Here is a 25,506-nt window from a genome sequence, read left to right on the forward strand (position 1 = left end):
TGTGTGGAGTTTGCATGTTCTCCCCGGGCCTGCGTGGGTTTTCTCCGGGTGCTCCGGTTTCCTCCCACATTCCAAAAGCATGCGTGGCAGGCTGATTGAACACTCAAAATTGTCCCTAGGTGTGAGTGTGGGCGTGGATGGTTGTTCGTCTCTGTGTGCCCTGCGATTGGCTGGCAACCGATTCAGGGTGTCCCCTGCCTACTGCCCGAAGACGGCTGGGATAGGCTCCAGCACCACCCCGCGACCCTAGTGAGGAACAAGCGGCTCGGAAAATGAATGAATGAATAAATAATAGTATTAATGGCGGCCCGGTAGTCCAGTGGTTAGCACGTCGGCTTCACGGTGCAGAGGTAGCGGGTTCGATTCCAGCTCCGGCCTCCCTGTGTGGAGTTTGCATGTTCTCCCCGGGCCTGCGTGGGTTTTCTCCGGGTGCTCCGGTTTCCTCCCACATTCCAAAAACATGCATGGCAGGCTGATTGGACACTCTAAATTGTCCCTAGGTGTGAGTGTGAGTGCGAATGGTTGTTCGTTTCTGTGTGCCCTGCGATTGGCTGGCAACCGATTCAGGGTGTTCCCCACCTACTGCCCGAAGACGGCTGGGATAGGCTCCAGCACCCCCCGCGACCCTAGTGAGGATCAAGTGGCTCGGAAGATGAATGAACGAATGAATGAATTAAGTATGTTGAGACAAAAAAAAATGTTAATGCAGTGTCTGCATATGTCTCCTGAGGTGAGGTTATGTATGCGCACACATGAACAGGCAGTTATCAGGCGTGCCTCACGCATCTGGCTCGCAAGCACACGCCCGACTGCCGACATCTTTTCTCACCGCGGTGATAAAACAATTTCAAAAAAGGAGGCAGGAACAAGGTCTGCTTTCTTATCCCGGCGCTTAAACGTGAGGTGAAAATGAAGAAACGAGTATCAAGGCTTATATTAGGGCAAACGGTTGGATTTTCGGAGCACCGCATGCAAGATTGAAAATGGTTGATTTACATCCTCTGCAAGTGTAAAAAGTAGACATTAAAAATCCAATCCGATTCTCTTCTGCTCGGCATCATGAGAGAGTCCCAATGAAGAATGGCCAATATTAGATTCTGAAGGTTTCATAACCGCGAGCAAAATTATCACTGTATTAATTCAAACTACAGCTCTGAACTGTTCTTTAAAAAAAGAAAAACTGGATTATTTTTAATTTTAAACAAAATATACCATAAGAAATGTGTACCAGATTACATTTGAATGAACACACGTTAATATTTGTCTTCCGTTTTAATACGTCTTACAAAGTCACAGTGTCCCATCACTTTTGAGCTATTTTTAGAACAGAACCATGGGCTACTCATGTTTTCCTTTTTTTATTTTTATTTTTTAACGTTTTGTATTTTTTTTAGGACACTGCACATTAATCAGAAGAACAACAGTGCGTCAGTGACAAATGGATGTTTGCAGTGACTTTCATCTTGCTCCTTCCCCCCTCCTCCAACTCTGTGCGTAACTGCTCACCCTTCCCCTTTTTGTTCGCCAAGAAGGATAAAAATAACAGTTGATTAGGGGGGTGGGGGGTCATTTACGGCAGAGAAGCAGCTTGTTTACTGAACACTGCAAGCAGCCAGTCACATTATTTATGCCTTGCTCAGACGTCCCCCCTCCCAAAAAAAAAGAAAGGAGCAGCTCAATTCCAGCGGCAGCCAGGATTGGCACTTTTTTGAAGCTTGACTTTTTTTGAACCAAGGTAAACCATGAAAGCGGTCATCGGCTCATGCCAGATACACCTTGATCGTCTATTTCTCCTTAGCCCGAAGTCAAATATTTTGACATGATTTTTTTTCCAAACAGATGGATTTGTAAAGCAACGCATACATTTCAATATTTATACCAAGAAGCGGCAAAATTTGCCCCAAAAAATGACGCAAAAATTTTCTTTCATCCTTGTCTTCATTCAGGTCATAGATGAACATATTATGATTATTATTGTTATTAATAATAATATTATTAGTTTAAAAAAATAATTATTTATAATTTATTAATCATTAATAAATGATTATCATTAATCATCATCATTTATTCTTATTCTTATTACTTTCTTGGGGTGGAAAAAAAAGAGCAGTAGCCTCCACCAGCCTGCAAGGGGCGCACCCGCGCACTTCCACTTGGCAGTCAGCGAACGCGCACGAGCCACCCCAAGAAATGGCACCACAGCACGCGAACACAAAAGCTCACAGGAGCCCCAACAGCTGCCTAGCTATTATTTTGAAGCCCGCGTCCTTTCTTCACATCCGGTTGTGTCTGCAGGTGGAGCGCTTCGTGCGTCTCGGAGCGTTCACATCTGTCTTGAAGGACAGACGCTGTGCTTCTTGCTGAATGCCGATGGTGGTGGTGGTGGAGGTGCTGTGGAAATCTGCTGTGGATAAAGACGCGGAAGAGACAAGCGTGACACACATCCGCACTGGGAATTTGTTTTTTGTTTTTTGGACGGGGTGGGGGCTGCTCGCACCTCTTCCCCGCACCTCAATATCTGGACAATAACAACGCGAGGATTGCAGCGGAGACGTAAGTAGGCACTTTTCTCTTCTTTGCCGCGGTTTAATACTGACAGGTGTTCCCGGGGGGGGGACAATGCAATGATGTGGCAAACAGATACACGACGGTAACGACATTTGGGTTGGTTGCGATTACGCAAATGGTGCGTAATTGCTCCACAGTGCTTGATTGATTGGAGGCGCCGTGACGCTTTCCGGACCTTTGACGAAACCGCGGACGCCGGTCAATGTGTTGAAAAGCCACATGTGTTGATCATTGGTGCTTGGTGACGTCAAAAAAGTGACCTTACGTCTCCGGTGTGCGCGTGTTTTTCTCGCTCACGCGAGTATTCGAACAGGGACAATGTGGCACATTGGACTGTAATCCAGTTGACTGCTTGCAGGTGCGCACTCGTTACGTCCAACTTTTACGCACGGGCACAAAATTGTTTTCGCCTTGTATGGGCTGTTTGTTTTTGAAGCACTTCTTCCTCTTCTTAGCTGGCTAATAAATTGATCTAAAGGAATGAAATTAAACAATTTGACGCACACCGACCCACGCAGTGAAGTGTAACAGCTGCGTTGCCTAATACTATTTGGCTGTTCCTAATCATTTGACCGACAGTTCAATTTTTGCATATCCCCCCCCCCCCAAAAAAAAATAACCCCCCCAAAAAAACTTCAAAGTGTTGAGTACCCTGGTGCACGGGGTCCAAGCTGCAGGTGCAGGCCCGACGGCGGCTATGTCGCTCGTATTTTTCATCATCCACGTCGACGGCGAGTGTGAAAATTGGAGGGACTGGAGAATGGGAATGGGGTAATCTTGCTGTAATCCCTGGCATGGCGGTCCGAGAGACATGCAGTCTGCCTCATTAACTCCCTCCGCCGCCGCCGCCACCGCTCCCTGCCTGGCCCTCATCCATCTTTCCCCGCTCATCCGTCCAGCGTGCGAGCGAGTCGAGAGGTGAAAGGAGCTTAAGGGACTCATAAAGGCAGACACTTGGATAAAAAAGGCGAGGAGATACACAATAGGAATATGAAGGATTCTACCCCCACCAAATTCGCTCTCCATTTGGGCATTCAAGCGCGTAGTGATGGGGAAACACGGCCGCCCCGCTCCTCCTTTTGCTGCGCTTCTCTCACTTTTCCTTCTTGATGAAGCGGCGAGGAAGGCCCAACGGGAACGCTGAAGGAGCTCCCCTTGATTCTGAATGATTGCATGCGTGAATGTGGAAGAGAGGATGGAAGGAGGTCTGAGGGGGAAGAAAGCGAGGGCGAGGATTCAGTGGTGACTTATTGATCCGATCAGGTTTCCCTTCCTTGGCGGCATGATCCAGACTGAGGTCAAATCTTAACGAAGGCGTCGTCAATGCGTATTGGACTTTTGTTGACATGTTATCCAGATACAGTGGAGTCGTATTAACAATGATCTCAAACAGGGGTGTCAAACTCATTTTTGTTACGGGCCAGATTTTAGTTAGTTTCGCTTGGAGGGCCGTTGTTACTGAAACCATATAAAGAAGTCAAGAAATAACAAATTTAAATTTAAAAGGATAATTTAGGGTGGCCCGGTAGTCCAGTGGTTAGCACGTCGGCTTCACAGTGCAGAGGTACCGGGTTCGATTCCAGCTCCGGCCTCCCTGTGCGGAGTTTGCATGTTCTCCCCGGGCCTGCGTGGGTTTTCTCCGGGTGCTCCGGTTTCCTCCCACATTCCAAAAACATGCGTGGCAGGCTGATTGAACACTCTAAATTGTCCCTAGGTGTGAGTGTGAGCGTGGATGGTTGTTCGTCTCTGTGTGCCCTGCGATTGGCTGGCAACCGATTCAGGGTGTCCCCCGCCTACTGCCCGGAGACAGCTGGGATAGGCTCCAGCACCCCCCGCGACCCTAGTGAGGATCAAGCGGCTCGGAAAATGAATGAATGAATGAATGAATGATAATGTATTCACCTATTGTTTAAATTATTGTAATGAGAGGTTTGGTAACAAGAAATGCTAACGGTATCACTGTTATTTATTACAAATGAGAATTTGAAATTTTGGTCGTGATTTTGGCAAGCATTATGAAAGTTGACATCTTTGATTTGCTTTCGTGGGGCCACATAAAATGATGTGGCGGGCCAGATCTGGTCCCCGCTCCTTGAGTTTGACAGCATTGATCTAAAACAACAGCAATATTGACGTTGTCGCGCCCAACCTCGGTCCTGTCTATGACTTGAAGATAGACTTTTAATGAGTCAATAGGTGAAAAATCTTGGCAAAATATTTTAAATAAATAGGTGGATTTTTGTTGTTGTCAAGAAGGAAAAAAAAATCTGGTGATCATCATCAGTGGTCGGGTAGCCCCCTCGCTCTGTTGATCAGTCCCCACTGATGAAATCTACTTCCTCAAATTGCTTTTGGTTTATTACTGTGCCTTTCCCACGCACGGACTTATGTATGATGGACCAACAAGGCCGTAGCGAGAAGCGAAACCGTCGGCGGCCATCTTGCGTTGCCACTCACTAATCGTACCGATCTAGGAGACATTGAGTTCCCAGTGGCATTTTCACGGTATTTGTCTGTATGGCGGGGAATGCCACATTGTGTGGAGTAGTCACAGCGCCGGGATTCTTTCTTTTGGGAGGGGGGGGGGTTGTTGGTGCGGAGGGGGGGGGGACTGATCTGTGGGGGAGCTGAGAAAAAAAAATTAATGACTGCAGGAGTTAAGGATCTCGCATTTTTTTTTGGGGGGGGGGGAGAAATACACACTGCATTATACCGATTAAAAAGATATTGTTCCAATAAGTCTGGGAGAAGCACGATATGCACATTTCATCAGCGAGAAGACCATTATAAATTCTTACAAGTCTTACAAGGTACGCCCACGAGTGCTACTCAAACATTTGTCGACATTATGTCGGAACCATAGAAAACAAAAGCCCAGCAGGAAAAAAAAAATATTGCTGCAAAATGTAATCCGACACTGAGATAATGTACTCTGACATTTCAGAGTACATTAAACCCGAAGTTTCTTCTTGGTTCTCCTAAATTAAAACACTCACAATCCAAAAAGAAGCTGAAGTTGTCAGTAACAGCGGCAACGTAAGATGGCTGCCCTCAGGGCTTAAATGTTAGTCCTGCCAGATATGAATCTGTGGTCTTGACCGGCTTGAGATCTCTGCTTGGCCTAAAAGCTCCTCCCAGTCTGGGGTAATAGCACCACCTGTTGCTTTGGCATACACTTGACAGCCAGCAAATCTCTCCTTTTTCCTCGCCATCATGGGCCGCAGAGGACATCTGGCAAAATTGTCGTGTGATGGCGCCACTTGAGTTCAAAGCGCGGCGCCGCATTTAATAATGCGCCTTTGGTCTTCCTAATTGAGGAGCCGTTGAGGGACACGCCGGGAGAATCCTGGGCTTTGCATCCGAGCGTATTCCACTAAAGATTGGGTTATGTATTAATTCAGCATGGCGCGCGAGTATATCTGAATGTTTGATGATTTTTTTTTATTTTTAATTCCCCCTTCAACTATGTTATCCCTAGATCCCTTTTTTTTATTCTTCATTTCTGAGTAACCCAGTAAAAAGCGTGCACCGCCAATGAATTAATGAAGATGCTCTTTATAGCCTCTGGCACTCGCCTGATGTGGAATCTTTCCTCGATCGTATTGCTCAACTTTTGGGATAGGAACTCTTGGAAGTACATTTAAGTGAGAAGGGTGTGTGTGTGTGTGTGTGTGTGTGTGTGTGTGTGTGTGTGTGTGTGTTTCTTGCGATCTTTGTGGGGAAGGCCCTTTTTCTGGGCACATGACGAGCTCGAGTCCAACATGAGTCGACACGTTTTGGAAGCTGCGATTGGCTCCAGATGCTTTCCGACTGCAAAGTGGAGCAGGTTGTGTAACGGCTGTATGGGACGCGCATAAGAGTGTTCCGCTCCTAATTGAGGAGTGGGTGTTTATAACTAATCCGTGCGAGCTGTGGGATATCACTCATCCGCACAATTTCCACTTGTGCTCCATCATGCAGTTTGTTTCGCATAAAACCAGCGTGACGATCCAGCGTATGCTACGAAGCCAACCAAAGTGAAACCTGAAATCTCAAATGGCGTTGTCAAAAAAGAACTTTTGCTCTAATTGCTTGTCACTGCTTCGATTACCTTGACACTTGGGTCTTGACGGATTGTACATTTTTAGGACTTATTTTTAGGACTTAAGTACGTGCGAGTGCAATAATTATCCCCGTTAGTGGACAATGTTTCTTGAAGGACTGGTTCGGACAACAGCTTATTATTTCTGACTGTATTTCTGTGTCGCGTTGTGGATGATTTCCGTTGCTTTGCCACTAGTCAGCCGTTAGATCTGCAGCAACTCTGTAAAGTCGTTTCTTCATTTATACGGCACTTTTTCAGTTTTCCTGATTGATTGTATTTTTTTGCGTGGAGGTTTCTGAATGTGATTTCACTTCTGTTGCCAACTTATTGCCTTTTCATGCAGCATAGCAGTTAAATGCCGCTTCACCATGTGTTCTTTGAAACCTGGGCTCCACTGATTGATCCGAGCTTGTAAGCAATGGCAACATGGAGTCATCAATCGAGCTGTCCCGCCCCCCCCCCCTCTCGAAAATGCATTTCTCATTTGGGTAGTCCACTGGTGTGACCGCCATAGAGCGCCTCGTTATTGGCCCTGAGTGCATGCACGTCGCAAAGTGACTGACACGTCGTGCCCTTGGGATTAAATTGCACACCGGTCTGTGAAACGTGAACATTTACTTTCAAACGGATCCCGGATAGCCGTATGCGTCTTTATTGATGCTCCATCCCCGTTTTGTCAGAGACAAATGAGCCACGTTTTTTCCTGAGTCACCACTTCGCTTTTGCTCCCGGAAGCGAAAATGTGCTGCGTTAGATCCTCCTCATCAACGCCGTCCAGCATGCATTTGTATTATCAGGTTAAAAAAAAAAAACTAACAACAAAAAACTGCAACACAAAGCCCATTTTGGAGTCGGCGTGTTTTATTTTGTTCATAAGTGGCCTAAAAAAAAAAAAATCGACGGCACGATAATGTTACAAGATCATGCTTTTCAATTCACGGCTGGGAAGTGAAAGGGCCCCAAATTGTATTGGGCTCAGAGCCACTCATCCAATCAATGGTGCTAATTGTTGGTCTTTAGCACGCAGCAGGTTTCCAAGCTCAGCCCCGCGCTTGTCTTTTTATCATTTCCTCCCCGCCGATCCAAAAGGGAGCGGTCCAAGATTCTGTTCAGCCCTAAACGTTTCTTCCAAACCCCCCCGTGACGCACCGTTTGGCCCGAGAGATTTGCGATTGGCACGTACGGGTGACGCGCACCTCCTATTCTCCCGTGAGCTCCTGGAATAATTCAGCGATTTGACACTTTGAAGCTGTGGAGTGCGTGCGCGTGCGTGCGTGCGTGTGTGTGCGCGCGCGCGCATCACACAGATGGTGTCGGCAGCAGATATGCGCTGGCCCATTCTGTCAAAATGGATCCCTGGGAATCTATCAGCCATTGACAGCATATGAAATTGCCCTGTCAACTCAATTAATGTTTGACAATTGAGCTCGAACAAAATTAGCAACATGCTGCTGGAGATACGGTCGTCATTTGCGTCTGAATCGGGTCCAAGAAGTATTTTTAGCCTGTAGTTTGTATGTCTAGTGTTTTGGGGGAGTGGGGGTCTTTTCAAGTGGTCCTTCTGCCAATGTAAGCATTTGGCGACCTGCCGTCCATTTGGTCCGAGCCTCAGACTTCAGGACCACGGACAGCGCCGAGACATGTTCATGTGGTTTTCGCTGTTCTGCGTGTGCTAGCTACGGCTACTTTCTTTATTGACTCTCGCGAAGCCGGTGGGAAGATCTTACGACCCATGTGGGACGAGCCTAACGATGATTATATCTGATTTACAGCACTCGGCCCTTCTTGTGACACACACACAGTGACACACCCTCTTTCTCACACTCGTATACCTTTCCCCACTTGCACCTCACTTCCCTCCTTCATTCTTTTGATATCAAGCCATAGATGTGAGAGCGGAATAATTCAGGCTGGAAGTAAAAAAAAAAAAAAAAAAAAAAGTGCTGCGTGTAGCTGTTTGATGTTTTGGTTGCCACTCTTACTGCTGGGTCATGGAGTGTGTGTGTGTGTGTGTGTGTGTGTGTGAGAGAGAAAGGCCTCCGATCCTGTTCAATAAATAAACAGTTTTGACATACATCAAACGCTACCGCGCAATGGCAGCAGTGCTCAATACCTCACTGAGCTATATCCCATCAGGAAATGTTCGATTGCATCCTCTTCAGAGATTGAGCTTGATGCATATGCACGCATCGAGTGTCCGGCACATGCCCCTGGGGGGCCCACCTGTCAGGCAAAGCAGGGTGAAGTCTGTTTGCTGAGGCAGCAGCGGAGGTGTCACCTTAGCCGTGCAGATGGTCCTGATCGGCTGCGGCGTAGAGCAGAGACAGCTGCTCTATACACACACACACACACAAATACGCGCACGCATTAAGAGAGCGAGAGAGATGCTCGGGAGGGACGGCGGTTTTAAAATGCTAAATGTAAGAGCTGTTTTTGAGAGTAAATTCACTGTGTTAACAGCGGGTCTACTGTCAAACTAAACATGAAACGGATAGTTTGACTTTGTGTCATAAAAAAACAACTGCCAACTTTGCCCGAGGAAGCCCCCCCACCCCCACCAATCCCTACTAGCTTAATGCTAAGCTATAATAAGAAACTCCATTGACAGGCTAATGGATAGCATGTATGCTGTGTTTGTGTGCAGCAACACAGGTAGACCGACAATATAATAATCATATATGCTTTATCCTCTGTGTAGAATGACTATATTAGTGCTGTACTGAAGAATTGTAGAGGAGCTGAAGTCTCCTAGTGCTGCGAGGTGACATAAAAGGGCACACTAGAAACAACATACCGACCAACCAATCAGGGTGAATTTGAAGTTCGTTAGCTCAGGACCTAAAGAGGAGCTGAATAGCATGATGAGAGATTGAAAATGATGACAGCAAAATGATTACAATGGGGGGGAGAAACGAAGAAAAAACTCGTTTCACTTCTTGACTCCAATCGAGAGGGAGAAAGTGATTTGACATTGACTCACCTTGAGTGCCCATCCTTTATTTTTTATTTTTTTGGGGTCCCCTTGCTGCTTAATAACTTCATTGGCCTCCAGGGCATGCTAATGCTATTGTGGTTGTTTGTGCATAAGATGCTAGCTAATCGTATTCACCTCCAGATGTTATTTGCCGGTTGTTTGCCGCAGCTCACGTGGCTTGACATTGTCCGTATGCAAATGAGCGGCTCCCTAATGTATTTTGGGACCGCGTTTCCTCGCATGGGCACCCCGCGTAATTATCCAGACACCTTCGTTCCTCATCTTTGCAAATCAGAAATGATGACGTCCTGATAACTTTTTCTTTTTTTTTTTTGGTCCTCCGCCTTCAACTCAACGGCGCTTGCCTGTTGTGGGACAAGGTATGAAGCCGCGAGGACACTGCAGCTATCATCCATTCCGATTAGAGGGAGAGAAGAGAGAGAGAGAGAGGTAGAAAAAGCTATGAGGAGGGTGTGTGTGGGGCTGGGGGGGGGGGAGCGGCTTAAGGACACACCTCCGTGAACAGACGACAAAGACGAGAAGAGAACCGAGGGAGCCGAGTTGCAGCGTCGTGTTGAACGGCAAACAAAATGCCGGGTTTTACTGCAGAGGCTCAAAGACACTTTGGAGTCTCCAGAGGTGGGCGGAGCCAGACAGACACGCTAGCTGCAGGCTGAACACGTGCCTGGAACGCTTCCTGTGTGCTGTGCCTGCAGATTGTATGACATTCCAACATAAGCGCACCTTTTGAGGAGAGTGGGGAAAAAAAAAAGCTGTGATAATTCTTGGCCCACGGACCATATGAAAGGTCACTAGCGCTCCGGCGAGAAAAACGAATGGCGAGTGGGAAGCCCCCCCGGGGGAGCCTCTGCTGTGTCTCGCCACCGTAGACAAAACGGATTATATTCCGCGGTGGATGATTGTCCCGTACTATTTAAATTTGACACCGTCCTTGGTTTACTGACTTTGAATGTCCATTCATGGACAGTTTGAGGTCCCTTCCCGTTCTGCAAATGTCTCCTGGTTGTCGGATTAATACTCCCGGTCGGAAGCCTTGAGGGAGGAATCAAGGATCCCGGCCTTTGAGACACCCCCGTCCGTGTAAACAAGGCCAGATTATGTTTCCGGACCCGCAGACTAAGCTGCCTTTTGTCCAGCCTCTGCCCAGCGGTATGTGAAGGTTTCATAATTGAATTAAGCCAGCCAGGGTTTATGGCCTAATGTTGAGCTCAAACGCGACACTGTTTTTGCGCTCATTATCGGGGAATTGAGGTCAAGTGCGTTTGTGTTAAACGCCCACCCCCCCGCCCCTGCGAGACCGGGATGTATCCAATCTGCATGATCTGGCTTTAGATCGCGTCCCGAACCGTGTAAATGTAAAAAAAGTTGAACATCTGTCGGACGCATCCATCAAGTGAGGCCCTGGGAGCACGGAGAGAGAGGCCGGGAAATAAATTTATCTGTCCGAGCGCGGCGCGGATGCTCATTTGCACGGGAGGAAGTAGCCTAGGTGCGTTTCGCGTCGCTGCGGTCCGTTCGCGGCAATGCTAGCATCATCGCGAATGGTTCTAGAAAAAAAATTCTATCAATGGGCTGAAAGATTTGCAGTTTGGCGAACAATACAAACGGTAATGAAGACATTGATGAGAGCGTGTTTGAATGGTTAAAAGCTAGAAGAATTTCTGGATCTGGTTGAAACCGGCCTCTCGCTTTGCATTCGCTGTACTCTCGAGCGCATGGGGGCACTCATTTCTGTCTAATTTCCTGCCATTTTCCTTTGCCGCATTCAAGCCGAGTGGTGCGACGGCGCAAAATACGCTTAGAAACACATTCCTTCCCTCGCACAATGCTGACATGATAACGCGCTCATTGGCTAATCGGTTTTGGTAGACCGTGGTTCGCTACGGTGCTTCTGCACAGGCGTGCATAATGAGGATTAAGCCGTCAGTTACGGTCGGAGCGGCCACTGAGTGCGCCGCTATGGTGTGGTTTATCTTTTTCACAACTGCGTGCGAGGTGTCCAAGGATGCACGCCGCAGCAATGTGCATGTGGCTAGATGTGCTTTTTTTGCAGGGCACAAGATCAGGGCCGGGTCTAGGTAAGGGCAAGAGGGGGCCTGGCCCTCTCAAATAACTGTTGCCCCCCCGACGAAATATAGATTTCAGATTTTGTCTCTCCTACGCTCCAATTTCTTATTACTGTTGTTTCAGTTGATTACACCCCTGGTCCTTTGTTTTGGACATGCTTCATGGAGTCAGCTGGTAGACCTAAGTATCTGTTAAGTTGTTAGTTTTTTTTTCTAGGCTAATAGCCTTTGTTTTATTTCTTAAATTTTATTGAAACAAATAAACAAAAACTTACTCCAAAGGTTTTTATATACATAATATATATATATATATATATATATATATATATATATATATATACAAAATGTATAAAATATATACACTATATAAAATATACATATATATATGTATAAGTAGCATGTTTTATATTATATAATATATATATATTATATTTTATATAATATAAAACATGCTACGAATACTATTAAAAATACCACCTCCCTCCAAATTATTTTAAAATAAGAAATGTATTCAAAAATAACCAAACAAATTATTATAAAAATGAAAAAGAAATACCCCGATATTCAAAAATATCCTCCTAATGGTATTATAAAAATAAAATACCAAAAAAAAAAACCCAAAAACATCCTAAAATGCCCCCCCCCCAAAAAACCCCATCCCTCTGAGGATATTATAAAAAATAAACAAATACAAAAACAAAAAATATCCTCCTAAAGGTATTATAAAACTGCTAAAGTATCCTCCTAAAAATATTAAAATACAGAAAAAAATCTAAAATATCCTTTGGTATAATTAAAAAAAAATACAAAAATATCCTTCTGAGGTATTGCCACCTTATCATGGTCAGGAGCTTTAAGTACCTCTGTGACCCTAACAGCTATATCAACAGAAGTTGTTGGGACAGCCAAATTGGGACGGTCTTTTAGATTAGAAGCCTGACAAAGTGCAATCAATTTATCTTGAGGGTTGGACATGCAACTAACCCGAATCCAAGTTCATCTATGCTTGGTCGAACAGCAATAACCACAATAAAATAAGTATGCCAAGATATAAGAAGATATTTTCTCAGTTCTACATGGTCTTCATGGTGCACAAGATTGAGCCCCCAAATGAAGGTCGGGCATACCTGTCTGGCGTGTCAGAGTAGCGAGCGCGATACCCAAACCCCAACCTCAACCCATTTATTCCACAATCTCTTGATGGGGAATACCGTGTTGTGCCGAGTGCTGCCACATACAACGTAAAAAAATTGTCATTTGGTTCCCTTTCTGAATAGCTTCCAAAATTCGCCTCTGGCATAATTTCAACAGACATCCTCCTCCTTCCCTCCTCTTTTTTGTCGCCTGTCCCCAATGATCCCCCCCCCCCCATCGCCGAGCATGTTTTTACACTCCCACTCCCAGTCGACTGCAGCTTGAGGCGTGTTTTGACTCCGGCGGGCGGCAGCTGTGTTTAATTTTGTCGCATCCCAACCACAGCTTAACTTGTGTCACTTGAGAGAGGTAAAAAAAATAAAAATAAAATAAAAAATTGAAACGAAAACAGCTTCTTGTGGATACGTTTTGAGCTGACTGCTCGCCATTTGGGTCGGTTTGCTTTGGTCAATGAGCAAGAAGTTTGTTGGCTCTGTGGCGAGTCATTACTGCCGCATGGTGTTTGGCATCGAGCCCCTCCCTGCACGTCATCCCCGGGCACGTTCGTCATATTCCTAATGACCAAAATCAGGAAGCCGCCGGCACTCGCCTGTAGGTTGCACGATTTGCGTGTGCAGATGGAAGTCTAATTGGATTCTTATTGGTCCCCGGTTCTGCTGGCATTGGTCTCACACTTGCGCTAATTAGCATTTTTTTTGGGGGGGGGAGAAGACGTTTGTGTACATGCAGTGCACGTGGAAGAAAGAGCAGGGTGACGATGAAGCGTTTTTGCTGCCTTCATCATGAAAATGTAGCAAAATAATGAAACTCTGAAGTCTGATACAAGTTTTAAAATAACTTTTTTAATTCCATCTGGAACAGTTTTGCTAATCGGTGAATTCATTTGAGGAGCAACTTTTTAAAATTGAGCATTTTTTTGAGGGGGGTGGTCGGGGGGGGGGTGTTGTAAATCCCGGGAACCTGAGCAAGGTTTATATCTAATTAAAAATATGACAAGAGTTGATTGTCGTTGCAGCTCGGAAATATTTAAGTGTTTGAGTACCCTGCTGATAATAGTGTTCAATAATCCAACATTGTTTTTTTCTCATTTATCAGTCTGAAGACCCAAAAAAAACATTTCACTTCATCACGAACGAACAATTGCACTGTTTCAGTCTGAATTTCCTTATTTTCAAAATGGTATCAAGAAAATTACCCTAGGGCAGTTTTTGCTGTATGTTATGCAATAGGATAAAAACAATGTGCAATGCTGGTCAATTGAACAACACCATCATTAATTATCCTCAAAAAATTATCCTGTGAATCAATTATTCATTCATTCATCTTCCGAACCGCTTGATCCTCACTAGGGTCGCGGGGGGTGCTGGAGCCTATCCCAGCCGTCTTCGGGCAGTAGGCGGGGGACACCCTGAACCGGTTGCCAGCCAATCGCAGGGCACACAGAAACGAACAACCATTCGCACTCACACTCACGCCTAGGGACAATTTGGAGTGTTCAATCAGCCTGCCATGCATGTTTTTGGAATGTGGGAGGAAACCGGAGCACCCGGAGAAAACCCACACTGGCCCGGGGAGAACATGCAAACTCCACACAGGGAGGCCGGAGCTGCAATCGAACCTGGTACCTCTGCATTGTGAAGCTGACGTGCTAACCACTGGACTACCGGGCCGCCATTAATACTATTATTTATTAATTCATTCATTCATCTTCCGAGCCGCTTGATCCTCACTAGGGTCGCGGGGGGTGCTGGAGCCTATCCCAGCCGTCTTCGGGCAGTAGGCGGGGGACACCCTGAATCGGTTGCCAGCCAATCGCAGGGCGAACAACCATCCAGGCTCACACTCACACCTAGGGACAATTTAGAGTGTTCAATCAGCCTGCCACGCATATTTTTGGAATGTGGGAGGAAACCGGAGCACCCGGAGAAAACCCACGCAGGCCCGGGGAGAACATGCACATCCACAACATCCACACATGGAGGCCGGAGCTGGAATCGAACCCGGTACCTCTGCACTGTGAAGCCAACGTGCTAACCACTGGACTACCGGGCCGCCCTGAATCAATTATTGCTGCAATATTTTATATATATGTAGATCAAATATTCTGCTGAAGCTTCTAGGACCCTGCAGTGCCTTTACTCGATTTTCTTCAAGGTATCCTTCAAGTTTAAGGATTGGACAGTTGCTCCACGAGTTATTGGAAATGATCTGCTTTTATAGGCGCACGCTGAGCTGGACGTGAGAGCAATTTTGAAACGGGGGACCAAGTTGCAGAAGCTATCACTTGTTGCCGTGCGGCTGAGGATGCGAGAGAACAAATGGAAAGACAAGAATTGATGAGTCGGTGGCGGAGAGACATCTCGTCGGGGTAACGTGAATTTATGCCCGCCACCGCGTCGCGTTCGATGGCGATCCGTCTGTGATGCGCAATGATTCGCCGGAATATTATTTCACGTTCTCAGCCTCGGCGCTCTGATGTGACCTTTTAATCAAGCTTGCGCTGAATAAATGATGTGGAAACAACTCCCGCTTTTGCTCCTGAGGCCGCCGCATTCGGCGAACCCGCGAGGCCTCCTAAAAGTCATCCAGTCAGACAAAAAAAAATGTTTGTGCCTTTCCTGCTCAAAGATGGACAAAATGCAGCAAAGAATGTGCGGAGTACTATTTTGGGTTTGAATGTCTCTTTGGGCCCGTGAAGCCAATTTGCACGCAAGTTACTCCGTAATGCCGAATGGCTTCATATCGGCTCCTTTGGGGAGAAGCCCCTCCCAGTTCCTAACGCGCCAGCTAGCTAGATTCAATATTTAGCAACCCACTATGCATGTTGTAAAAGGCTTATTTTTTTAATTGGTGGGGGTAAATCTTGTTTGGACTCGGAGAGAATGCGAGCCGCTGTTGTCGGAGCTCGTTCGGTCTCAAATAGCACCAGGGGGGTCTCATTCAATCAGACATGCTCGCTGTGGCTCAGCGTGGCGCGTATCAGCGTCGCTTTGGAGCCTCACGAGTTCCCTTCCGTCCGTCGCTCCCTCCCCGCTGCGATTCGCCAAAACGTGCGTGGCCTCGCCGACTGTGGCGGGGAAAAAGGCTTGCGTTCACACGAGCCATTTGGAGGTCTAAGAGACTCCCGGCTACAAAACGAGGGGGCAGTGCCTTGCGACGGGGGGTCCAAAAGCAGGCAAGCTGTTTTTCATGATCAAAATCTGCTACTTTATTCCGTCAAAGATTTTCATGCGGTTTGGAATAACAAGTTACTATTCCCAAATAAAATCCAACATGTGGTGAAATTGCCAACAAAAATGAAGTTTTTTTTTCCATGTACTTTCAGTACTCTGAAAATATACAGCAATGACATACTTACAATCTTTCTGCATTTGAATCAAACAGCTTTTGCCACTTTTAATTTTTTTTCTTCGCTTCATCTCAAAGGACCTTGTGCTGCTCCTTTTGGTCTTTGTGCCTTGGCCACCTGGGGGCAGTATAATACAACATTCATTCATTCATTCATCTTCCTAACCGCTTGATCCTCACTAGAGTCGCGGGGGTTGCTGGAGCCTATCCCAGCTGTCTCCGGGCAGTAGGCGGGGACACCAATCCCAGCCAATCGCAGGCCACACAGAGACGAACAACCATTCGCACTCACACTCACACCTAGGGACAATTTAGAGTGTTCAATCAGCCTGCCATGCATATTTTTGGAATGTGGGAGGAAACTGGAGCACCCGGAGAAAACCCACGCAGGCCCGGCCGGGGAGAACATGCAAACTCCACACAGGGAGGCCGGAGCTGGAATCGAACCCGGTACCTCTGCACTGTGAAGCCGACGTGCTAACCACTGGACTACCGGGCCACCCCTATAATACAACAATGAACACACAATAGATCCAGTCAAAACTCCTCAGGAAGCTGTCATATTCGTCGTTCTGCACAGAGGATAAAGAATTTACGCTTTAACAATTGTTTTCAGATTGCGTAAAAAGGCTGTTTTCTTGCAGAGTTGATGCAATTTATTAGCCTTTCGTATTGGTTGTTAGCATTGGGCTACATGTGCATTTCTCAACCCAAATCCCTGTGCTTGAATGGAGCACCCAGTGGGAAATTTCTGGGAATAGCGGAAGATGAATATCCCCACCTGCCCCCAACATGCGAATGTCAAATTTTGCACGCAATAAGCCCCGCGTAGGCCGGATAGAAGCGGAGTGCGGCTCGTCTCCCAGGACCTCCGAAAAATGAAATCTGTACACCTTTTCATCTGCATTCAGCGCTCCTTGAGGAGAGTTCGGTCGGGATAAAAGATAACAACGGGCGACATTCACGCAGGCTCTTTTCCGGAGAATGTGTTACGTGACAGAACGGTTTGAATGTTCAAAACATCTGCAAGAGGCGGGGGTGAACAGACCACTGGATGGAGATGCCGGATCAGACATTTCCATTATTCATTCATAGCTTAAGAAAAAATCCTTCATTCCACTTGAAATAAAACATGAGTCGTCATCCACGGACACACCCCTTGTTAATTTTTCACGGCCGTCTACTTTCTAGGGACGATTTCGAATCAATCACCATCTCGAAAAACGCTCCCTTTCATCACCGTGCCCTATTTCCTTCAAAATTATTAACAGAGTGCTAAGCAGCAATGGGCTCGTCTCAAATGGTTGTGGGGGGGTCGGGCCTTAAAGGCAGCGGCATTTGCCCAATGAAGTTGAAATATGCAACCCTGAGTGCCTTCTCCCAAACCCGTACATGAAATGAGCGAGCACTCTGCTTGACGTTGTGTGCCACTTCTAATTCTCCTCCCTCTCCAACGGTGTATTATTATACCTGCACTCCGGAATTAGTAGCACTCAAAAGTTTCCCATTTTGGACTTGGGCAGACTTGTGAGTGTCTACATTTAGATAAACAACCTCATGATTCCTTGATAATGCTGGCGCACATTTGCGCTGGAGCCACATTTTTGTACATTTTGATATTTGGAGTCCCTGTGAAGTAATTTTTTTATCATTTGAAAAAAAAATCAGTGTGTAAAATCAGGCTTCAAAACTGACATATGAATGTGACAACGGGGCGCTCTAAAGTAGCCACACAATCCGAAGCCTCGGTGAGCATACTAGATAGATTTTTTTTGGTGTGGTGGGTTCGGGGGGGGGGGGGGGGTCGCCCTCCTCGCTCATCTGCCTTTCTCTGTGTGCCAAGCATGCATTCGCAGCCAACGACGGGGCGCTCTAAAGCAGTTAACTGACTTCCCATCACAATTCCGTTGGCTAACCGCCGATCGTGAGCGAAAGCGCTCACGTTCTGGCGTAGCGCGTCGTTGCTTTTAGCCGCGCCCAGAAAATCTGGAAACTGAAATGGTGAAACCGAGTTTCAACCTCCCCCCAAAAAGTCTTTTGAATTTGCGATTCACTTTTCAAGGTCTTTAATTGTTGTTTTGGTGTGTGTGTGTGTATATGTGTGTGTGTGTTTTGGGGATCACCGACTTGCACCTGAGGAGGCGTTGGGGGTTTACCTTGCAAATTGGTGCGCTGCACATATTTGACGAGGCCGCCCCCCCCCCCCCCCACCCGCTGTCCCTGGCAAGTGTTGTCCACCTTCCTCTGGCACGCGCACGCATCTCGTACCCAGATGTCCTGACAAAGTCCCATTTTGCCTTTTGTCTCTTCCTCCCACCACAGTAAGTTTTCACAGCAAGTGCCAAGGTGCTGTCAGAGACCCCCCCCCCCCACCCCACCCCCTTCCATCCCCACACACAGAGGAATAACGGAGGAGAATTGAAGTCATGCTTTAGTGACTTCATGGTTAAATGAATTATGCCGAGTCATAATGGCTTCCCTTCTCGGAGTCTGACAAGCCTGCTTTTGGATAATTGCTTCACGATCGCCGCGTCTTATCGAGTGCATCGCGCCACGCGATTTGGCCCCCCCGACGCTGACATGCATTTTTAATCCCGGATGCGTATCTTGTGTCTCGTGAGTACAACGGCACGTCATCTGCAAGGTCGTCTGGACTCCAGCCAATCAAGCGTCCAGTAACGCGGGACGTGTAAATAAAAGCTTTTGACCGCTCTCACAGCAATCCCCCCACCCTCCCCCCCCCGAAATGTGTATGTATATGCGGAGAGTTCAACGCAATGTATTGATGCTGTGGATCCTTGACACCACCTTGGGGCAAGGTGATTGGACCACCTCTGCCTCGCTGGCATTCAGATGCTATTTATTAGCTGCTAATCGGCTTAGCGCTCTTTTGGGGGAGCCCCCCCACTTGGCGTCTTTTCGTGTTCTGTCTCGCGGCCTGTTTGCCCTCGTCGTACGAGCCCGCTTTTGCCTGGGCTCCCGCCAGGCCCCTCCTCCTTTGAGCGCCGTCGGGGAGCCATTTTGTTTTTGAACGTGGCCACAAACAACACGAGCCGATCCTGCGCATTATATCCACTCAATTTAAAGTGAATGAATTATTCAAGCTGTTGCTGCTCTGCATTTAGGGACCCATCTTCTTGGTGCACTTTCTGTCCCCCCCACCAAGCCTCCCCGCCCCCCCGCGCGGGGAGAAAGACACTCGGAAAAGAAGGGCAGGTTTTATCACCGCTTTGCTACTACCGCTGGGCGCGGAGTCGTAAAAACTGACAGCATCACCCCTGACTTATCGCCGGCAATATAAACATAATAACTCCACAGCGATGCTGCATTACACTGTAATTGACCCTTTCTCATCTGCAAAATGTAGACCATCATTTTCCGTGCACGTGTGGCCAAACCAGTCAATTAACGCAAGCCGGCTCTGATTTCATCAATGCCGCAGGCAAGTTTAAAGCGGGTGTAGTTTGCACTGTAACATTGTTGCGGCGTACTTTCTGCATTGCGGCGTCCATGACGACGAACAAATATGGACAAAGACCACTTGTCACTGTCGACAATGTTCTCGTTTCAGAATGGTTTTGTGTGTTCTTTTATTGCCTACGGTGATAGTTAGTTGCGTTCTTGACAAACACATTTTAATTACAGTACAGCTAATAAATGCAAATTACAGTCAGGCAGCCATTGTTCCGAAATCATTTCCCTTCAGGCCCCAAAAAAAAAATCTGCAAAGATAATGTTGGACGTGTTCATTGTTTTCCAGTTCAGGGCTGCGATATATCCATTTTGTGTTTATATTGCACTTAATTGAACGGTGTTTGTTTTTTTTCTTATTTCTTCTTTCTACCTACATTCTTGCTGCTGGAGGCTGTAAATTTCCCCAGTGTGGGACAAATAAAGGATATCTTATCTTATTTTTGTGACCGGCATGAATGCCGGTGGATCTGTGAGAGGGAGGGCTACACTGCTGTGGGGGTGGTCACAGCCGACTTTAGTTGTGGGCAATCGAAGCAGCTCCTTTCATTTTCTTTTGGTTCTGCACGAGCGTCTCAAGATGCCAGAAGCACATCTGCACCGTTGTAGTGGGCACTCCCGTCAACCCTGATCGTTTGTGTGCACCCCCACTCTGCCTCCCATTGGGGTATATCTAAAATAGAAATAAAATTTCTATCAATGAAATATGTTGAACTATCCAACTGCCCTGTGTCAACCGTCGAGACCTTCAAGTTCCTGGGAATCACAGTCTCCCAGGACATGAAGTGGGAAGTCAACACCATCTCCATCCTGAAAAGGGCCCGGCAGCGGATGTACTTCCTGAGGCTGCTGAGGAAGCATGGCCTGCCACAGGAGGTGCTACGACAGTTCTACACGGCAGTCATCGAATCAATCCTGTGTTCTTCTATCACGGTTTGGTTTGGGGCCGCCACAAAAAAGGACAAAATCCGACTTCAACGGACAGTTAGGACGGCAGAAAAAAATCGTTGGCACCGCCCTACCCACTCTTGAGGACTTGCACACTGCAAGAATCAAGACAAGGGCACGGAAAATCCTCCTGGATCCCCCGCACCCTGCCCACCACCTTTTTCAGCCACTCCCCTCAGGCAGACGCTACAGATCCATGCGCACCAAATCCAGTAGACACTTAAACAGCTTCTTCCCTCTAGCCATTAACTCCTTAAACAGTCACTGACGTAGTCACTCTTCTTGTACTACAAAACGGTACTACAAAACTACTGGTTCCTCTAAAATGGTTCAATGATTTTGGTGTTTACGATGATACTAGTGCAGCGTGTTATACCGGAGACAAATTCCTTGTGTGTTCTACATACTTGGCCAATAAAGATGATTCTGATTCTGATGTTGAGCTCGAGCAGCCCCAAACTGGCCGGCACCTGGCAAACACGCGCAGCGAGCCTTGCGCTGATACGAAAATCAAGATCCGGCGGCATTGACACTATGCCGCGAATGCATCGTCTATGAAAATGGAGCATCGAGAGTCCACCTGCCGGATCTACACGTTGGACAAAGATCCGACCGACGCTGTTCCTTGCTGAGCATCCTTGAGAAGTTCTTCTTATGTTGACACAAAGCGGCGACTTCGTTTCCTCGAAAAGGAACGCAAGGATGGCCGCAAACGTGGCTTCCGCTCAAAGCCAGGTATGGATCCGGCTAAGAATCTCCGGGCGAGAGCGTGCCGGGAGAGCCGCGGCGGAGCGTGTCTCAGAGGCAAACTCTGATCATAGAGTGCGTGACTGTTGTGGGATCAAAAGCTTTGTCAGTCAAAGCCCCTTAACTCTGCCTCAGCTACTCTGGCAGGCCCGGACGCGGGAATAATTCATGACAAGATGACGCTAGCCCGCACTCGGCCCGGGGTCAGGCGGCACATGTGGGGTCAGCGGGCCCCGGGGCCTCTCCTTATCAATCCCCCCCCCCCCCCCCCCACCCCGCCCCCCCACCGGCCTCCCGGCATGGAGATGAGTAGCGCCTCGGGGAGGCTGGCTCCTCGCGCTCCGCCGTATTATCTTGCCGAACATTCTCTCGGTTGAGTTTCACGCTCACGTGCGCCGTTTGGCAGGGGGGCCGTGTTTTTCATGTTATGGGAGGGCAGGTGGGCGGACTTTTGGCAAGTGATGTGTTGCTTTTCCTCGCCGGCGTGTTTGTATTTTTAGCTAACTAATCCTTGAGTGGCGCAAACGGTTCAATCGGACTCATCTCCCGGATTCTGAGTTTCCATTAGCATGTGGTCGGTGCTCGCCGCGAGCCCGCATGAATATTGTTCAATCTTCCTCTGGCGGTGGTGTGACGCAAAGATGAGGAGCCTCCAAAGCGAACACTCTGCCTGGAATACAAATGAAGGCATCATTTGTGTGATATTTTGACATGAACAAATGCTTTCTGTCATATCTGGAGAACAAACGTTGTCGCTACGGTAGGGCTTTGCTAGTAATGCGGCTCTTGTGAAAGTGCGATCAAATTAAAGATCGTTTTGTATCGCTTGCCGCTCCTCGAATGAAAGCAAAGCAGTTTTGAAGTCAATTAAGTAATTATTTACAATTAAAAAAAAGTACAGCCTGGAATGTGCTGTCAAATACGCAAATTATACGTTAGCTAGTCTTTGCTAACGCTAATAAGCGTTGCGAATGTTTCAAAGCAAGGTTAATAATTAATAAGGTTAATGAAAATTCACAAAATCGCAAATAAACTTTAAAAAACAAGTTTCGGTAAAACAATTTTTTCAAACAAACTGAAAAGACGAAATTACATTTATCAAACTAACCGTAATGATTGTTCTAGCAAAGATGTCCGTAGGTCGAACACAAGCTTTCGGGGTTCATATTCATTTTTGTGTTTTTGTTGATCTGAACAGAAGAAGGTAGGACACAGAGTCATCTGAGAATTGTATTTTATTTTATTACAATACAATACAATACAATACATGCTGATTTATATAGCGCTTTCACAACAGCGGCAGCTGTAACAAAGCGCTTTACAGAACAGTTAACATAAAGTAAAATAATAAAAACAACACATAACATAAAACACGGACAGTCGTGCAGTCCTAACCACTTTTCCGTCACACGCTTTGTTGTTTGAAGCGGTTTGAGATGAAAGAGGAGAGAATCAAAGTGTCCTTTCACCAGTGGATTGTCATGCTCAAAATGTGCACACGTCGGCTACAAGCTAAGTTTCAAAGTCAACAAGAAGCTGTAGCATCCATTGACGAAAAAAGAGATTGGTTCACTTCTCCTGTCCCATGGAAATCCACTTCAATTCCAAGCGGCGACTCACGGTTCCAAATATGCATCGGCGCTCTTCGCCAACGCTCCTCTCTCCTCATCCTCAACGTCAGCGGCCATCCATCCAGCCGCACCAACGCCAACTGTCCAACAGCGCTGACATAGCCACTGAACAAATCGGGGTTGTGAAAAATGCTGCCCATTACTGGCGCAAAAAACACAAGCGCCCCAGGTCTGTCCAGCGCCGACGGTCAATGGCGCCGACATTCCTCCCAATCAAAATCTGTGCTGGTACAGGCGTGCTGCCGAGAAGGCGCAACCACCAAGCACAGATACTGCTCCTTTGACGAATGTCGTGGCCAAAAAGCGCTGAAAACAGTCCATATCGGGTCCACACAATGAAACAACAAACAACATGTGACAAAACAAAAGACAAAAACAGCAAAAAAGAACAAAAAAAGCAAGGCTCTTGAAGAGCACTTGCCGAAGGCTGCCTACTCGGGCGCCATCTTGGGGAAAAAAAAAAAATTGTACAATAATTAGTAACGTTTTTTAAAAATCTTGCACTCGACAAAAAACAAACTTATTTAAAAAAAAACACAAACCTGACTTAATTAAAAAATAAAAGTCAAAACAATATAAAAACCGACATGTTGAAAAACGAGCAAAAAAATTAAATGAAGTCCAATGCAGCAGTAATAACGTCATACCCTCTCGCGCAACTTTTGGTCGTTTCTTTATTTTCCGCCGAACAAGTCGTCCGAGATAACATTTCATTTAGTGACATGTATCTCGTGCCGCCGACCGGGATTAAGTGCTTGTATTGTGCCAGCCTGCCACAGTTGAAGTGTTGAGCGACACGTGAAAGCGCTTTTTTTTCCATTGTCCTCAGTAGCCCACGCGCCGTGAAAGCCAAACACAACCCCACCTTTTGTTAGCTGGGCAATTACATTGATTCTTCACTCATGCTACTTTTTTTTTTGCGCTTTGTCTGGCATCCACTTACTGCAACGGACCTGCATCAATGATTCTTACATATGAACAGAAAATGGAATACATGAGGAGCCGGGAGATCACAAACCAGCGGAGTGAAAGAGAACCTAGTCAGATGGCGGTGGCAAAAAAAAAGAAGGAAAATGGAAGGGGCAGGGGAGTGGGGGGGGCGGGGGGGGATTATTGAAAATTGTGCTATTGTTGGTCGAGGACGTCAGAGCACTTGTGTGCGTAATCCAGTAGGGGAGGCAAGGGACTCACAAAGCCATGCCTGTTACTGACGGCGCGCGGCGGGATTATTGCCGCACCTATTCACTTTCTCCGTTTTTATTGCCCACTCTCCCCTCGTAAATAAATAACCTCACGTCCGTGGGAACGCTCTTTATTCTCCATGTCAGACCGTGTGAGGCATGCCCGCGTCTCAGCTTCCACTTTATGGGGCAAACATGCGTTACATGTCATCGTGGGTGGATGGCCGTTAGCCACTCGGATGGCCACTTTATGAGCGACACCTGCACAATCTGTTTGGATCCAACACGGGAGCTGAATGAAAATGTAGTCGGCATTTGTGATATTTTGGATGGTTTACTGAGCATGCATGAGCGTGTCAAGGCACAAGAAATGCAAGTTCCCCCGGTTGCAACACGATCCAGTTTGGCTTGCGCGAGCAAAATGGAGTATTAGCCTCTTGTGCTAATCCGCAGAGAGTCGTACCTTGAGGTATGAGGCACACAGCTTGAGAGTTTTTGCTATTTTTTTCTTGGTTGGAGGCAAACATTTGAGCAGTGAATTCCACTCACAACAACAAGCAGCAGTCAGCCAGCTAGTGAGCACTTCTCCAAAAAAAAAAAAAAAAAGAGACTGGGATCTGTTCAATGCCACTCCCAGTTGAAGATTGTCAAACTAAACGTAAAACAACAAGTTACTTGTTGTGTATTTAATAATAATAATAAGATATCATTTTTTTGTCCCACACTGGGGAAATTTACAGACTCCAGCAGCAAGAATGTAGGTAGAAGACGAAGACGAGACGAGAAGAAAAAAACAAACAACAAACACCATTCAATTAAGTGTAATACAAACACAAAATATGCGGCCCGGCAGACCAGTGGTTAGCACGTCGGCTTCACAGTGCAGAGGTACCGGGTTCGATTCCAGCTCTGGCCTCCCTGTGTGGAGTTTGCATGTTCTCCCCGGGCCTGCGTGGGTTTTCTCCGGGTGCTCCGGTTTCCTCCCACATTCCAAAAACATGCGTGGCAGGCTGATTGGACACTCTAAATTGTCCCTAGGTGTGAGTGTGAGTGCGAATGGTTGTTCGTTTCTGTGTGCCCTGCGATTGGCTGGCAACCGGTTCAGGGTGTCCCCCGCCTATTGCCCGAAGACAGCTGGCTCCAGCACCACCCGCGAGACCCTAGTGAGGATCAAGCGGCTGGGAAGATGAATGAATGAATGAATGAATGAACACAAAATGGATAAATCGCACTGCTATTTACAATTCATAAAACAACTGCAATTTTTTTTTTTAGCTTGATGCGAACAAGCAATGCAAAATGCCATAGTAGT

The 25,506-nt window shown here is 46.9% G+C and overlaps 1 protein-coding gene across 10 annotated transcripts in view; it reads left to right on the forward strand.

Annotated features, from left to right (window-relative positions):
* Positions 1–2,253: 2,253 nt before the first annotated feature.
* The window catches only part of LOC127601505 (neurexin-2-like), a 344,756-nt gene continuing 321,503 nt past the window's right edge, over positions 2,254–25,506 (forward strand). For 4 of the 10 annotated variants that reach the window (XM_052066842.1, XM_052066859.1, XM_052066866.1 and 1 more), the window contains exon 1: positions 2,258–2,553. The gene's annotated coding sequence lies outside the window, so the exon portion shown is untranslated. Of the gene's footprint in view, positions 2,554–10,150; positions 10,797–25,506 lie in introns of those variants that run through there. The other 6 variants (XM_052066883.1, XM_052066919.1, XM_052066875.1 and 3 more) reach the window with 5 other exon arrangements.

This window comes from Hippocampus zosterae, chromosome 1 (genome assembly GCF_025434085.1).
Source record: "Hippocampus zosterae strain Florida chromosome 1, ASM2543408v3, whole genome shotgun sequence".
NCBI classification, from domain to species: domain Eukaryota; kingdom Metazoa; phylum Chordata; class Actinopteri; order Syngnathiformes; family Syngnathidae; genus Hippocampus; species Hippocampus zosterae.